Source organism: Cherax quadricarinatus, chromosome 22, assembly GCF_038502225.1.
Source record: "Cherax quadricarinatus isolate ZL_2023a chromosome 22, ASM3850222v1, whole genome shotgun sequence".
NCBI lineage: Eukaryota > Metazoa > Arthropoda > Malacostraca > Decapoda > Parastacidae > Cherax > Cherax quadricarinatus.
The window spans coordinates 39274111-39289039 of NC_091313.1; the positions used below are offsets into that span (position 1 = coordinate 39274111).

The window sequence follows — 14929 nt, forward strand, 5'->3', positions numbered from 1 at the left end:
ATATGTATATATATATATGTATATATATATATATATATATATATATATATATATATATATATATATATATATATATATATATATATATAAGAAAGCTATATATATATATATATACTTGACGTGCTGTTGGAGTGTGAGCAAAGTAACATTTATGAAGGGATTCAGGGAAACCGGCAGGCCGGACTTGAGTCCTGGAGATGGGAAGTACAGTGCCTGCACTCTGAAGGAGGGGTGTTAATGTTGCAGTTTAAAAACTGTAGTGTAAAGCACCCTTCTGGCAAGACAGTGATGGAGTGAATGATGGTGAAAGTTTTTCTTTTTCGGGCCACCCTGCCTTGGTGGGAATCGGCCGGTGTGATAATAAAATAAATAAAAAAAAAAATATATATATATATATATATATATATATATATATATACAGTGGACCCCCGCTTAACGATCACCTCCAAATGCGACCAATTATGTAAGTGTATTTATGTAAGTGCGTTTGTACGTGTATGTTTGGGGGTCTGAAATGGACTAATCTACTTCACAATATTCCTTATGGGAAAAAATTCGGTCAGTACTGGCACCTGAACATACTACTGGAATGAAAAAAGTTCGTTAACCGGGGGTCCACTGTATATATATATATATTTTTTTTTTTTTTTCCAACATGTATACAGAGCTCACATTTGGTAGATACATGTAGTAGTTAAGAACTACAGATGTAATACCTATTAGTACATTACAGACATGCCCCGCCTTACAGCATTTCACTAATACAGCAGTTTTCAATTATACCCATTCTTCATTTATTCAGACTTCCTACAATAAAAATATTCACCACTCATGAGCTAAGGACAATATTTTAAGGTAAGTAATGTGTGTGTACTGCATAGGTAATTTTTCAGTCTAGAGATATTGCTCACTTAATATATGATAGTGTAAACATGTTATCAGGCTTTAATATGCATGTGAAAGTGAAAAAAAGAAGGCGGCGGCGGCTGTTTTACTTTACAGTGCTTTCGTTTTACAGAAGAAGCCCAGAACCTATCCTGCTGTATAAACAGGGCCTGCCTGTAGTTGAAAACCATGAATGAGACTCATTTCCTTCCCTCCCAGCATAGTGTTCAGGCACATACAGTGGACCCTTGGTTATTGGCTGTTCAGATATGAGCCAATTCGGTTTTCACCCTTTTTTTTTTTTGGCCAAAATTCTATCCCGGTTATCGGCCGTTACACTATTTCAGTTATTGGCTGTATTGGACGTGGTCATGAGTCAGTCTGGCTGTCTCTCTGGGCTAGTGAGGAAGCCTCTGCGCATCCAAACATTTCATTATAATCCATTGTTTGTTGTGGTTATTGATTCGAGTGCAACTGCAAAATATGCAGCCATGGGCCCAAAGAAAGATCCTAGCAAAGTTGCTTTGGCAAAGAAAGTGAGAAACACGATGAAATTTAAGAAAGAAGTTGTTGAAAAGTATGAGAGTGAAGGAGGAAGAGAGAGGGGAGAATGTGCCTTATTCAGTGATTCTACGATATGTATGATACTAAAGCAGCAGGAGTCGATAAAGGCTATAGCATCAGCCAGCGATAAAGTGTAGCATTAACAGTGTAGCAAGTAAGTTAAGCGATTAAGCGATAGAAAAAGGACGACACGAAACTGTCTCCTCCAATGTTTTTGGAGGTATATAGGGCCACTGACAATATACGCTGCACTGCCAGCATCTCCTCCATGATAAATGTAAATATTTTTTATTTATAATGTGCAAATATTTCTTATTTATAAATTAAAGTGTAAACGTTTCTTATTTATAAATTACGTACATTGTTTGTGTGAATAGTGGTGGTGGCCTCTGCTGCTGCCTCCACTACCACAAATATGTATGGCTTATGCTTTCAGTGGCCCTTATAAACCCAACACCACCACCACTCCACATATGTAATGACATATGTTATTCATTCTAGAATATATATCATGTTTCTATATTATTAATATTGATTATTATGTCAAATTAGATGAATTGTGATATGTGAATAAGCAGAAGAGTTGATAATAGTGTCATATTTAAGCAATAAACTCGCCTCCCTCTCCACTCCTCACCGTTTTGCATATGCCATCAAGATTCTTCAATAAAGGTAAAAGTGATTTAAATGTTCATTTATCCATTTCATTAGTCATTTTATTTAGTTCTCATTGTTTTGTGTATGTAAAGCTATAGTTAATCTTTAAAAAATGTATTTTTTTTTTTAAATATTTTTGTTTCTGAAACAGATTAATTGGATTTACATTAATTCTTATGGGAAATATTATTTTGGTTTTTGGCCATTTTGGTTTTAGGCTGACCTTCTGGAACAGATTACGGCTGATAACCAAGGGTCCACTGTACTGAGTTGTGGTGGACCAAGTGAAGGGTTGCCAGAATTTCTGGTCACACCAACGCTTGACCAAACCCTTAATCAGATCCGGCTGTTTATGCTAGCGACCTGCGAACTCACATAGCCATCACAACCTAGCTGTAGAAGAAAGCTGTGTAGCTACTTCTTGAAAGTTCCTTTCCTTATTCTGGTAATATTTCCAGTACTGCTGGTAATATGTTGAGTCTTGAGTCATGCATGGTGGCAGTCATTTGCACCCATGGCCCCACTGCTCTCTAATTGGGTTCAATACACACTTTCTCCCATATCTTTCATTTAGGTAAGTTGTTACAGCAGTGCAGGTTAAAGAGAAGGCCCTCAGGTATCATCCATGTATTATCAGATGTCACTCTTGTCTCTGCTCCATGCAGAGCCATCCAAAGGCTTGAGGCATTCCCAATTGTATAGAAGTTTTATTGATTATATGTGGGCATGTTGATAAACTAACCATTAACTAGGAATATATACTACTTATAAGATATTTAATCGTGATATAAAGAATCTCTTTGCTTAGTGTGGATATACAAAGTTTTGAGGCTTCAGCTGGACAAATACTGAAAATATAACACATTAAATTTTCTATTCTACATTGATGTTGCACAGTTAAACTTTATACATACAATGGATTTATCATATAGTGTGAAAACAATGCTTTGCCTAATTGTCATGGGCTTACCAATGCATCCTCACTCTTCAAAAGCTATCATCTAGAGATGTTTGGTATTGCACATTTTTGGTGTAAGCCCAATGATTGGCGTCCAGCTGGGTGGTCATAGTACCTACCATGACCCTTTGTTTATGATCTTTAAACCTTGACCAATGATGGCCACAGAATTTATACACAGATGGTAATTACTCCTATTAATTTGTCAGTTCAGTGAATCCATTCAACACTTCAAGGTGGTGTTTTTTTCACTTATGAAACAACCAGACAATACCAGTTACACTTATAAACTGCCACAATATAAGATACTTCATCAACATGACCAACCTGTTTGAAAGTTGAAACAATACTGATCACAGTCTCTGCTGCCTTCAGCCTTTCATAATGATGTTGCACACATACTTTGTGCAACACAAAATTAATCACTCTAATGTATGATCAGTTAAGTATAGAAACACCAGTATATCATTTAATAACCAATATATAATGAAGTAAAATAAGTTATTGTTAATGGCTGAATGAAAAAAACATTTTCCACAACTTATATTTATAGTATGAATATAAAATATACCCTGGCAGTGTGGGTACTGCCAGTGGCAGTGCTGAGGTGAGCACATTTCACTCTCTGGCTGCTAGATGGAAGCATCCACTGAGTCATTATCTCATGACTTAAATGGCATTTGAAGAAAACAGAGGACTATTTATGATTTTTTCTGGCAGAAGTGCCATAAATACTTATGCAGTTAATGGGAATAAATATATAGTCACATTTATGTGCTATATGTAGAGAAAAAGGTTTAATATATTGAATAGCTTGTTTTACCTGATTAGCTTTATGTAGTCTTTATAAAACAATAATGTACCAGTATAATTATACCACCTGTATGAGCCTACTTGCTTTACTAGAATTACTGGAATATAAGTCTTTTACACACGCTGATCCCTGGTATCATTACTACCTGTACCCTCATGTCATATACAAATCCAGATTTGTTATTTTTAGACACAATCAACTCTAAATGGATTCTCTTTTATGAACATTTAAATGATTTATTAAATGTGATTTATTTGCAAATGCTTTGACACACATTGTACATCGATGGGGTTTCTCTCCTGTATGAACTCTCATGTGTCTTACCAGATCTGATTTCCGAGAAAAACATTTTTGACACTCAAAACACTGATGTGGTTTCTCTCCTGTATGAATTCTCATGTGAGTTTCTAAGGAAATTTTTTGTGTAAAGTTTTTGAAACACTCTAAACATCGATAATTCTTCTCTTGTGTATGAGTCCTCATATGTTTTACAAGATTAGTTTTTTCTGAAAAACCTTTCACACATACTGGACACTGATATGGTTTCTCTCCTGTATGAATTCTCATGTGTATTACTAAAGCAGATTTTCTTGAAAAGTCTTTTGGACACTGTAAACACTTAAATGGTTTCTCTCCTGTATGAACTTTCAAATGACTTAATAGATTTGATTTTTGTGTACACTCTTTCAAACACACTATGCACTGATATGGTTTCTCACCTGTATGAATTTTTGAATGTGTTACTAATTGAAACCGTCTTGAAAATCCTTTAAAACAAACTGAACACTGGTATGTCTTCTCTTTTCCATGATTTCTCAGATGCAATATGAAATCTGATTTGCCTTCAAAGTCTTTTCGACACACTGAACAGTGATATGGGTCTTCCTCTGTTCGATAAATGTTCTTTTCTGTTTGATATTGATTCCCTTCTGTATGACACTGTCGGTCCTCTGTTTCATGTTTCTCTTCTGTTTCATAAGTTTTCTCTTCTCTTTGACATAGCTTCTCTTCTGCCTGATATGGTTTTTGTGATTCATATGTTTTCTCTTCTGTATATGGTTTTACTTCTGTATGAGTTTCCATATCTGTTACCAGAGATGACAACTTATGGTATGATCTTTCACATATGCTATTAATGCAGATACTATTTTACATTGTTTTACACACTTAACACTGATGTGGTCCTACTCTGCAGATTTTATGTACAATTTTTTAAGCAATGAAAATTGGTATGTTACTCTTTATGAATTTATGTGAATAATGTTTACATTTTTCAAGACTGGGGAAACTGATATTGTTCCTTTTTTTACAGTGACTTGAATTGTTTACTTCCAGTGCACACTTTCACAAGTTTTAAGTCATAAAAATCATTTGCCAGCCATCTACCTTATCCATGTGGTGGAGTGTATGCAGCTGTCATGTGGTGGAGTGGTTGCAGCTGTCAGGTGGAATGTATGCAGTTGTCATATGGTGGAGTGTATGCAGCTATCATGTGGTAGGGTGTATGCAGCTGTCATGTGGTGATGTATACAGCTGTCATGTGGTGTAGACACACTCGCCTGGAAAAGATGATAAAACATTGTAAGAAACCAGTTTAAAGAACATACAAATAACACAATAAATAGAGTGGACCCTCGTTTTTCGTAATTAATCCATTCCAGAGAGTGTGACTATTATCAAAATTGACGATTTGCGAATCCATTTTCTCCATAAATAAGGTAAATCCAATTAATTCGTTCCAGACACCCAGAAGTATCAACAAATTTTTTGTTTTACCTTAAAGATAGATTTACATCCACAAACGAATGAACATTCAATATGACAGTTACCTTTATTGAAGGCTGTTGTTGATGAATGTAAGACACGGAGGAGGAGAGAGGGAAGAGAGGTTATTGTTTGGAAGAGGTACCCCCCTCCATAAGGACTCAAGGTCACTTCAGGGGTCACTTCCCTAGCTTAAATATAGATTTACATGCAGAAAAGAATGCCAAATAAATGTAAAGAACTAATAAAATGTATAAATGAACATTTAACATCACACTTTACTTTACTGAAGACTCTTGTTGGTGTATGGCAGACGTGGCAGGGGGAGGGGAGGCGAGTTTATTGTTGGAGAATATTCAATTCAATTCAATTCAATTCAAGTTTATTCTCTTTAAGGGTTACAATGTGGGGTTTACAGGTTTTGGGTATTGTGTGGTTTACATGTTATAAAATACTAATTACAGAGGGGGCCACTAGGACACCTAGCCTGGCTAAGCATTTCGAGCAGACTTAGATTAATTCTTAACATTAAATCCTTACAGATTATGGTATTACAGATAAGTGACTACATCATAATTTGTGAGTTTAGCAATGTGAATGCTTTTGTTTTGGCACAATACAAAGTGTTTATATTGGAGTATCACAGGCAAACTTATGACTAGTTAGGATTTATTATTTTAAGATTAAGATTAGTATTTCTGGGTTTATAGTCAGTGGGTGAGTGTAATTGTGAACCACCAGGTGGTTATCATGTAGTTAGTTGTCGGGGTGGATCAGGGAGATAAGATGTTTTCTAACACTAATGTCAACTCTATGGCTTATTTATCTATCACAATTCAACTAATATGACATAAACAATATTAATAACATAGAAACGTGGAATATACTCAAGAATGAATAAAATAAGTCATTATGTATGTCACAAGAGGTGTTCTGTTGTTGTTGGGTGTATAAGGGCCACTGAGAGCATAAGCCATCCATAATGGTGGTGAAGCAGCAGCAGAGACACCGGTGTTTTCTGTAGCCCTATATAACTCCAACAACATTGGAGGGGTTAGCAGAATCACTGAAGAAGGCACCCTCTACCACCATCACAACCACTACCACCCTCTACCACCATCACAACCACTACCAAACTCTACCACCATCACTACCACCCTCTACCACTATCACAACTGCTACCACCCTCTACCACTATCATAACTGCTACCACCCTCTACCACTATCGCAACTGCTACCACCCTCCACCACTATCACAACTGCTACCACCCTCTACCACTATCACAACTGCTACCACCCTCTACCACTATCACAACTGTTACCACCCTCTACCACTATCACAACTGCTACCACCCTCTACCACTATCACAACTGCTACCACTCTACCACAACCACCACCTTATTTTTCTACAAATTTTTTCTTAAATTATATGTATTTCTCACATTCTTTACCAAAGGGCTGGCACTAGAAGCTTTCTTTTGAGCCATGGTGACTTATTTAGGGGTTGCAAGCACTAAAATGAATGGAATACAGTGGACCCCCGCTTTACGATCAGCTCCCAATGCGACCAATTATGTAAGTGTATTTATGTAAGTGCGTTTGTACGTGTATGTTTGGGGGTCTGAAATGGACTAATCTAATTCACAATATTCCTTATGGGACCAAATTCGTTCAGTAATGGCACCTGAACATACTTCTGGAATGAAATAATATCGTAAACCAGGGGTCCACTGTACAGTGGACCCCCGCATAGCGACCTTAATCCATGCAAGAGGGCTGGCTGTTATGCGAAATGTTCGGTATGCGAATGAATTTTCCCCATAAGAAATAATGGAAATCAAATTAATCCGTGCAAGACACCCAAAAGTATGAAAAAAAAAATTTTACCACATGAAATATACATTTTCCTACACACAAAGAGAAGGATACATGCACAATAGTAGAGTAGTACATGCACAATATATATTGTGCATGTACTACTCTACTAAATGAAGAATAAATGACACTTACCTTTATTGAAGATGCAGCAATGACTGATGAGACACTGTGTCCTGGGAGTGCCTTTTCCTCCTGAGTACTGTAGGTCCTGTTTGGTATTTTCTTCCAGAACAGGCCTTATCACACTGTGTATGTCACTACGATTCTTAAATCTCTCAAACCAACCTTTGCTGGCTCTAAATTCACCAATATGAGCACTAGTTCCAGGCATTTTCCCTGTTCACCTGGGTGTTAGTCGACTGGTGTGGGTTGCATCCTGGGAGACAAGATTAAGGACCCCAATGGAAATAAGTTAGACAGTCTTCGATGACACTGACTTTTTTGGGTTATCCTGGGTGGCAAATCCTCTGGGGTTAATTGTTTCTTGGTATTCTCAATAAGCCACACCAACAACGGTGGTACAGCAGCAGCAGCAGCTGACGGTGGTACAGCAGCAACAGACGATGCTACAGCAGCAACAGACGATGCTACAGCAGCGGCAGACGATGCTACAGCAGCAACTGACGATGTTACAGCAGCAGCAGACGATGCTACAGCAGCAGCAGCAGGCAGGCGATGCTACAGCAGCAGCAGGCAGCTGGCGGTGGTACAGCAGCAACAGGCGATGCTACAGCGGCGGCAGGCGATGCTACAGCAGGCGGCAGGCGATGCTACAGCAGGCAACTGGCGATGCTACAGCAGCGGCAGGCGATGCTGCAGCAGCAGCAGCAGCAGGCGATGCTACAGCGGCAGCAGCAGCTGGCGGTGGTACAGCAGCAACAGGCGATGCTACAGCAGCAACAGGCGATGCTACAGCAGCGGCAGGCGATGCTACAGCAGCAACTGGCGATGTTACAGCAGCAGCAGGCGATGCTACAGCAGCAGCAGCAGGCGATGCTACAGCAGCAGCAGCAGCTGACGGTGGTACAGCAGCAACAGCGATGCTACAGCAGCAACAGGCGATGCTGGCAGCGGCAGCAGGCGATGCTACAGCGGCAGCAGATGATGCTACAGCAGCGGCAGGCGATGCTACAGCAGCAGCAGATTGTACTACAGCAGCAGCAGGCGGCTGGCGGTGGTACAGCAGCAACAGCTGACAGGTGCAGCAGCAGGCTGACAGTGCAGCAGTGACGGTGGTACAACAGCAGCAGCAACTGTACCACCAATAGTAGCAATGGTTGATTGGGGTTTATTATACAACCTGGCCAGCTCGGAGACACGCACTCCACTTTCATACTTATCAATGATCTTTTTCTTCATCTCTATAGTAATTCTCACCCTTATTGCTGTAGGGTTGGCACTAGAAGCCTTCTTGGGGCCCATGGTCACTTATTTTCCAGAAAAAATAAAAAACACTGTAATAATTGAAAAAATGTTCGATTGTATGCTTGGATGTTACCGCGGAGGCTGGGTGGTAAACAATGCCACCGACGGAACATGTGAGCGTGGCTCAGGCCGCATATTGGGCGCTCTCGGACAAAGGGAAGGCGGTGAGCGGGTTTTTGGGCGGTATGCGAGGCAAAATTTTTGCGATCAAAGCGTCCGGTATGCGGATTGTACGGTATGCGATGCGTCCGGTATGCGGGGGTCCACTGTATTATGAAATGTATCGTATGAACCCGTGGGATCATCCTCACTCATTGATAAACAATGGTACACTGGCTGGGAATAGAGTGTGAGGCGGCTTGGGGCCATGCATACGCGTCCCAGATGAACAACTATTTGCGAGTCAAATGACGATTTGTGAGTCAATGTTTTGATGAAAAAGTTACGATTTCTGAAAATTATGACTTTCGAGCCTTACGAAAAATGAGGGTCCACTGTACTTATGGAATAATAGGTTAACTGCTGACAACTTGGATAAAAACTAAAGATACTTTTTAAATGCAAGTCTTGAATATGCAATGTTTCAATCCAAGTGAGCTATATTGACAGAAAGAAGTGAGTAGTAGTTGATAAACTATCATCTGCTATGAGATTATTGTCTCAGGAATCTTAACAGTGATTGACAGGACTGACACTGGTCTGTAGTTCTTTATTTCTGCTCTTCTCTTCTCTCTCTCTCTCTCTTCTCTTTCTCTCTTTTTCTCTCTCTCTTTTCTCTCTCCCCTTCAACTCATCCCAGATGAATACTGATGAATGTACTCTGACATTTACTTATTCTAGAGAGGAAATGTCAGCTGCTCTAAGTTACATTAATCATCAGCTTACATCTACATCAGCCTGAGAGAAATGATGGCAGGTTACATTTGCTCCTTAAAAAAACACAAATGATGATGGTCTTTAGGCACCATGATGATAATGATGGAGAAGAGGTAAGAATGAATGGGAGAGTGTAGGTACTGGGTTTGAGGTCGACATCCTTGGGGTGAAATTTGACTCCAAACTGACTATGAAGAACCGCATTGTAAATCTTGAAAACATAGCAGCTAGGAAACTTACAAAACTTAGATGCATGGCCCATTACTGTTCAACTGCCTCCCAGCATACATAAGGAGGGGAATATCAATACACCCCTGACTGTCTTCAAGAAGGCACTGGACAGGGACCTGAAGTCAGTACCTGATCAGCCAGACTGTGGTACATACATTGGTTTGCGTGCGGGCAGCAGTAACAGCCTGGTTGATCAGACCCTGATCCACCACAAGGCTTGGTCACAGACCAGGCCAGAGGGGCACTGATCCCTGAAACCCTCTCTAGGTATACTCCAGATATCTCACATCTGTGTGACAGTAGAGGTTGCAAGATTCCGTATGAGGTACTAGTACACTCACACCTTGAGTATTTTCCGCTTTTTTGGATTGCCTGCCCTCCATTTCATCTGCAGCTTCTTGACAGATTAGAGAACTGAGCAAGACAGCTCATCTCTCACTTGGACCCAGTTTGGATAGATCTGTCATTTCAGCAGAGCCTTCAACACTGAAGTAATGTGGGCGTCCTTACTGTTTTGTACAAGGCTAACACAAAGTACCACACTTGGCTCCACTCCAAAGACAGCAAGAAATGAGTTTTTACACAATAGGATGGGCATCACGCATCAACTACACTGACTGTACCCTTCTCCCCCACTCACTCCCCACCCTCACATGCACCTTTCCTACCAGACTCCTTCCTTTGTTCATTGAAATTGACATCTTGGAACAAGTTCATGCAATAAAGTTATATTAATAAAATAAAGTCAGTTGACCAAATGAAACTGCTGGCCCAAAGACAGCTCCAACTTCATCCTGTTCCCTATCTATTAATCTCTTAACAATAAAAAGGTTTTCAAAGGAGCTGATGTAGGTAACAGCTCTTAACTTGCCAATAAAGTTAGGAATCCTTAACCTGTAAATAGCTTGTCAATAAAGCTAGGGATCCTTAACCTTGTCAAACCCTGTGTAAAGAAAGAAAGAAAGAGAGAGAGAGAGAGAGAGAGAGAGAGAGAGAGAGAGAGAGAGAGAGAGAGAGAGAGAGAGAGAGAGAGAGAGAGAGAGAGAGAGAGAGAGAGAGAGAGAGAGAGAGAGAGAGAGAGAGAGAGAGAAAGAGAGAGAGAGAGAGAGAGAGAGAGAGAGAGAGAGAGAGAGAGAGAGAGAGAGAGAGAGAGAGAGAGAGAGAGAGAGAGAGAGAGAGAGAGAGAGAGACAGAAAGAGAAAGAAAGAGAGAAACAAAGAAAGAAAGAGAAAGAGAGAGAGAGAGAGAGAGAGAGAGAGAGAGAGAGAGAGAGAGAGAGAGAGAGAGAGAGAGAGAGAGAGAGAGAGAGAGAGAGAGAGAGAGAGAGAGAGAGAGAGAGAGAGAGAGAGAGAGAGAGAGAGAGAGAGAGAGAGAGAGAGAAAGAGAGAGAGAGAGAGAGCGAGAGAGAGAGAGAGAGAGAGAGAGAGAGAGAGAGAGAGAGAGAGAGAGAGAGAGAGAGAGAGAGAGAGAGAGAGAACGAACGAACTGTGTCAAAACTGTCAGTGGTGACAATAAGGCAGGAGGAGGTGCATTTCCTTCTTAAATCGCTTGACCAAGAAAAGGCTGTGGGCCCAGACAAGTTGAGCCCAAGATTGTTGAGAAGATGTGCAGACCAGCTAGCAGCACCTCTAACTCGCATCTTTCAGCACTGCCTAGTACAGTGTAAATGGCCCTCTCTATGGAAAGAGGCAAATGTAGTCCCTGTTCACAAAAAGAAGAGCAGAGCAAAAATCAGCAACTACAGACCAGTGTCACTCCTGTCAATCACTGGTAAGATCCTTGAGACAATAATCTCAAGACAAATGACAGACTTTTTTGACTACCACTCACTACTTTGTGATCGTCAATATGGCTTCAGGAAAGGTTACTCTGCTGCTGATCTGTTGTTAAACCTCTCCACTAAGTGGCACCAGTCACTGGATGAATCCAAAGTCAGCTGTGTGGTAGCACTGGACATTGCTGGCACTTTCGACCGGGTGTGGCACCAGGACCTCTTAGCAAAACTTCAAGCACTGGGAATTGCAGGCTCTACACTATGTCTCCTCAGTGATTACCTTCATGGTAGATCTCTAAGTGTAGTTCTCAATGGAACGGAATCAGCAAGACATCCTATTGGGGCAAGTGTTCCACAAGGAAGCGTGCTGGGTCCATTGTTATGGAATGTCTACTTCAACGACTTTCTTCATCTCATCCCAGAATCACATGCATATGCAGACGACTGTACACTGACATTCACTTTTCCAAGAGAAGAAATGCCAGCTGCTCTAAGCTACATCAATCACCAGCTGAGAGCTATATCAGCTTGGGGAAATAGATGGCAAGTAACGTTTGCGCCTGAGAAAACGCAAATGATGATCGTCTCTAGGCACCATGATGGTAATGCTGGTGCAGTAGTAAGGATGAATGGGAGGGTCTTGGCACCTGGAGAAGAAGTTGATATCCTTGGAGTGAAATCTGACCCCAAACTAACCATGAAGAACCATGTTGTAAATCTTGCAAACAAGGCAGCCAGGAAGCTTACAGCACTTCGCCGTATCTCGCATCTGCTTGACAGTAGGGGTTGCAAGATCCTGTACGAGGCACAAGTACGCTCACATCTTGAGTATGCTCCACTTTCTTGGTTTGCCTGCCCCCCCTCTCATCTGCGACTGCTTGACAGAGTAGAGAACAGAGCAAGACGTCTCACCTCTCGCCTGGACCCATCCTGGATAGATCTGTCATTTCAGCAGAGCCTTCAACATAGGAGAGATGTGGGTGGCCTTACTGTTATGTACAAGGCCAATATTGTCAAAATACCACACTTGGATCCACTTCGAGGACAGCATGAAACAAGCTTTTATGCCACAAGACGGGCAGAAAGCAGCAACTTCACTCTGGCTGTAAGCTTCTCCAGAACATCACTCCATCTGAGATCATACATACCCAGGATGACTCGAGTATGGAACACATTCGTACAGCATAATGATGTCAACGAGATAAAGTCAGTTGATCAAATGAAAATGCTGGCCCACAGATGGCTCCAACTTCATCCTGTTCCCTACTTGTATGTCTCATAACAATAAAAATGCTTTCAAATGAGCTGATGTAGATAACAGCTCTTAGCTTGCAATAAAGTTAGGAATCCTTAACCTGTAAAAAGCTTGTCAATAAAGCTAGGGATCCTTAACCTTGTCAAACCCTGTACAAAAAAAAAAAAAAAAAAGAGAAAGAGACAGAGAGAGAGACAGACAGAGAGACAGACAGAGACAGAGAGAGACAGACAGAGAGAGACAGAGACAGAGAGAGACATCCTACCACCTATAACAGGAACTTGCACAGGCAAGCCTGTAGACATATGGGTGACATTCAAAAGTGGGCCATTGCTAAATGGGAGGTGGACACTAAAAGAAAGCTAGCATCAGGTAGGGTAGGCTCCAAAACCTGGTGCTCCCTGGTCAAGGACAGACAAGGTTATCTGCATGATGAACTCATTCCACCTCTAAATCGACAGGATGGGACCACCTCTACTAGTCGTCAAGAGAAGGCGGACCTCTTTGCTGAACACTTTGCAACCAAAATGCAAGTTCCTGATCAAGCAAGGGACCCTCCTTGGCTAGCTGCAAGAATTGTGTCAAAACTGTCAGTGGTGACAATAAGGCAGGAGGAGGTGCATTTCCTTCTTAAATCGCTTGACCAAGAAAAGGCTGTGGGCCCAGACAAGTTGAGCCCAAGATTGCTGAGAAGATGTGCAAACCAGCTAGCAGCACCTCTAACTCGCATCTTTCAGCACTGCCTAGTACAGTGTAGATGGCCCTCTCTATGGAAAGAGGCAAATGTAGTCCCTGTTCACAAAAAGAAAAGCAGAGCAGAAATCAGCAACTACAGACCAGTGTCACTCCTGTCAATCACTGGTAAGATCCTTGAGACAATAATCTCAAGACAAATGACAGACTTTTTTGACTATCACTCACTACTTTGTGATCGTCAATATGGCTTCAGGAAAGGTTACTCTGCTGCTGATCTGTTGTTAAACCTCTCCACTAAGTGGCACCAGTCACTGGATGAATCCAAAGTCAGCTGTGTGGTAGCACTGGACATTGCTGGTGCTTTCGACCGGGTGTGGCACCAGGGCCTCTCAGCAAAACTTCAAGCACTGGGAATTGCAGGTTCTACGTTATGTCTCCTCAGTGATTACCTTCATGGTAGATCTCTAAGTGTAGTTCTCAATGGAACGGAATCAGCAAGACATCCTATTGGGGCAAGTGTTCCACAAGGAAGCATGCTGGGACCATTGTTATGGAATGTCTACTTCAACGACCTTCTTCATCTCATCCCAGAATCACATGCATATGCAGACGACTGTACACTGACATTCACTTATCCAAGAGAAGAAATGCCAGCTGCTCTAAGCTACATCAATCACCAACTGAGAGCTATATCAGCTTGGGGAAATAGATGGCAAGTAACATTTGCACCTGAGAAAATGCAAATGATGATCGTCTCTAGGCACCATGATGGTAATGCTGGTGCAGTAGTAAGGATGAATGGGAGGGTGTTGGCACCTGGAGAAGAAGTTGATATCCTTGGGGTGAAATTTGACTCCAAACTAACCATGAAGAACCATGTTGTAAATCTTGCAAACAAGGCAGCCAGGAAGCTTACAGCACTTTGCCGTATCTCGCATCTACTTGACAGTAGGGGTTGCAAAATTCTGTACGAGGCACAAGTACGCTCTCACCTTGAGTATGCTCCACTTTCTTGGTTTGCCTGCCCCCTCCCTCTCATCTGCGACTGCTTGACAGAGTAGAGAACAGAGCAAGACGTCTCATCTCTCGCCTGGACCTATCCTGGATAGATCTGTCATATCAGCAGAGCCTTCAACATAGGAGGGATGTGG

At 41.3% G+C, this 14929-nt stretch overlaps 1 non-coding gene across 3 annotated transcripts in view; it reads right to left on the reverse strand.

The window, feature by feature from the left end:
* Positions 1–14929, reverse strand: part of LOC128689834 (uncharacterized) — a 77848-nt gene that overhangs the window by 27992 nt on the left and 34927 nt on the right. The window contains exons 2-3 of one of the 3 annotated variants that reach the window (XR_011392332.1): positions 5265–5437; positions 2719–4963 (exon numbers count right to left, since the gene is read on the reverse strand). This is a non-coding gene — a transcript (uncharacterized protein). Of the gene's footprint in view, positions 1–2718; positions 5438–14929 lie in introns of those variants that run through there. The other 2 variants (XR_011392333.1, XR_011392331.1) reach the window with 2 other exon arrangements.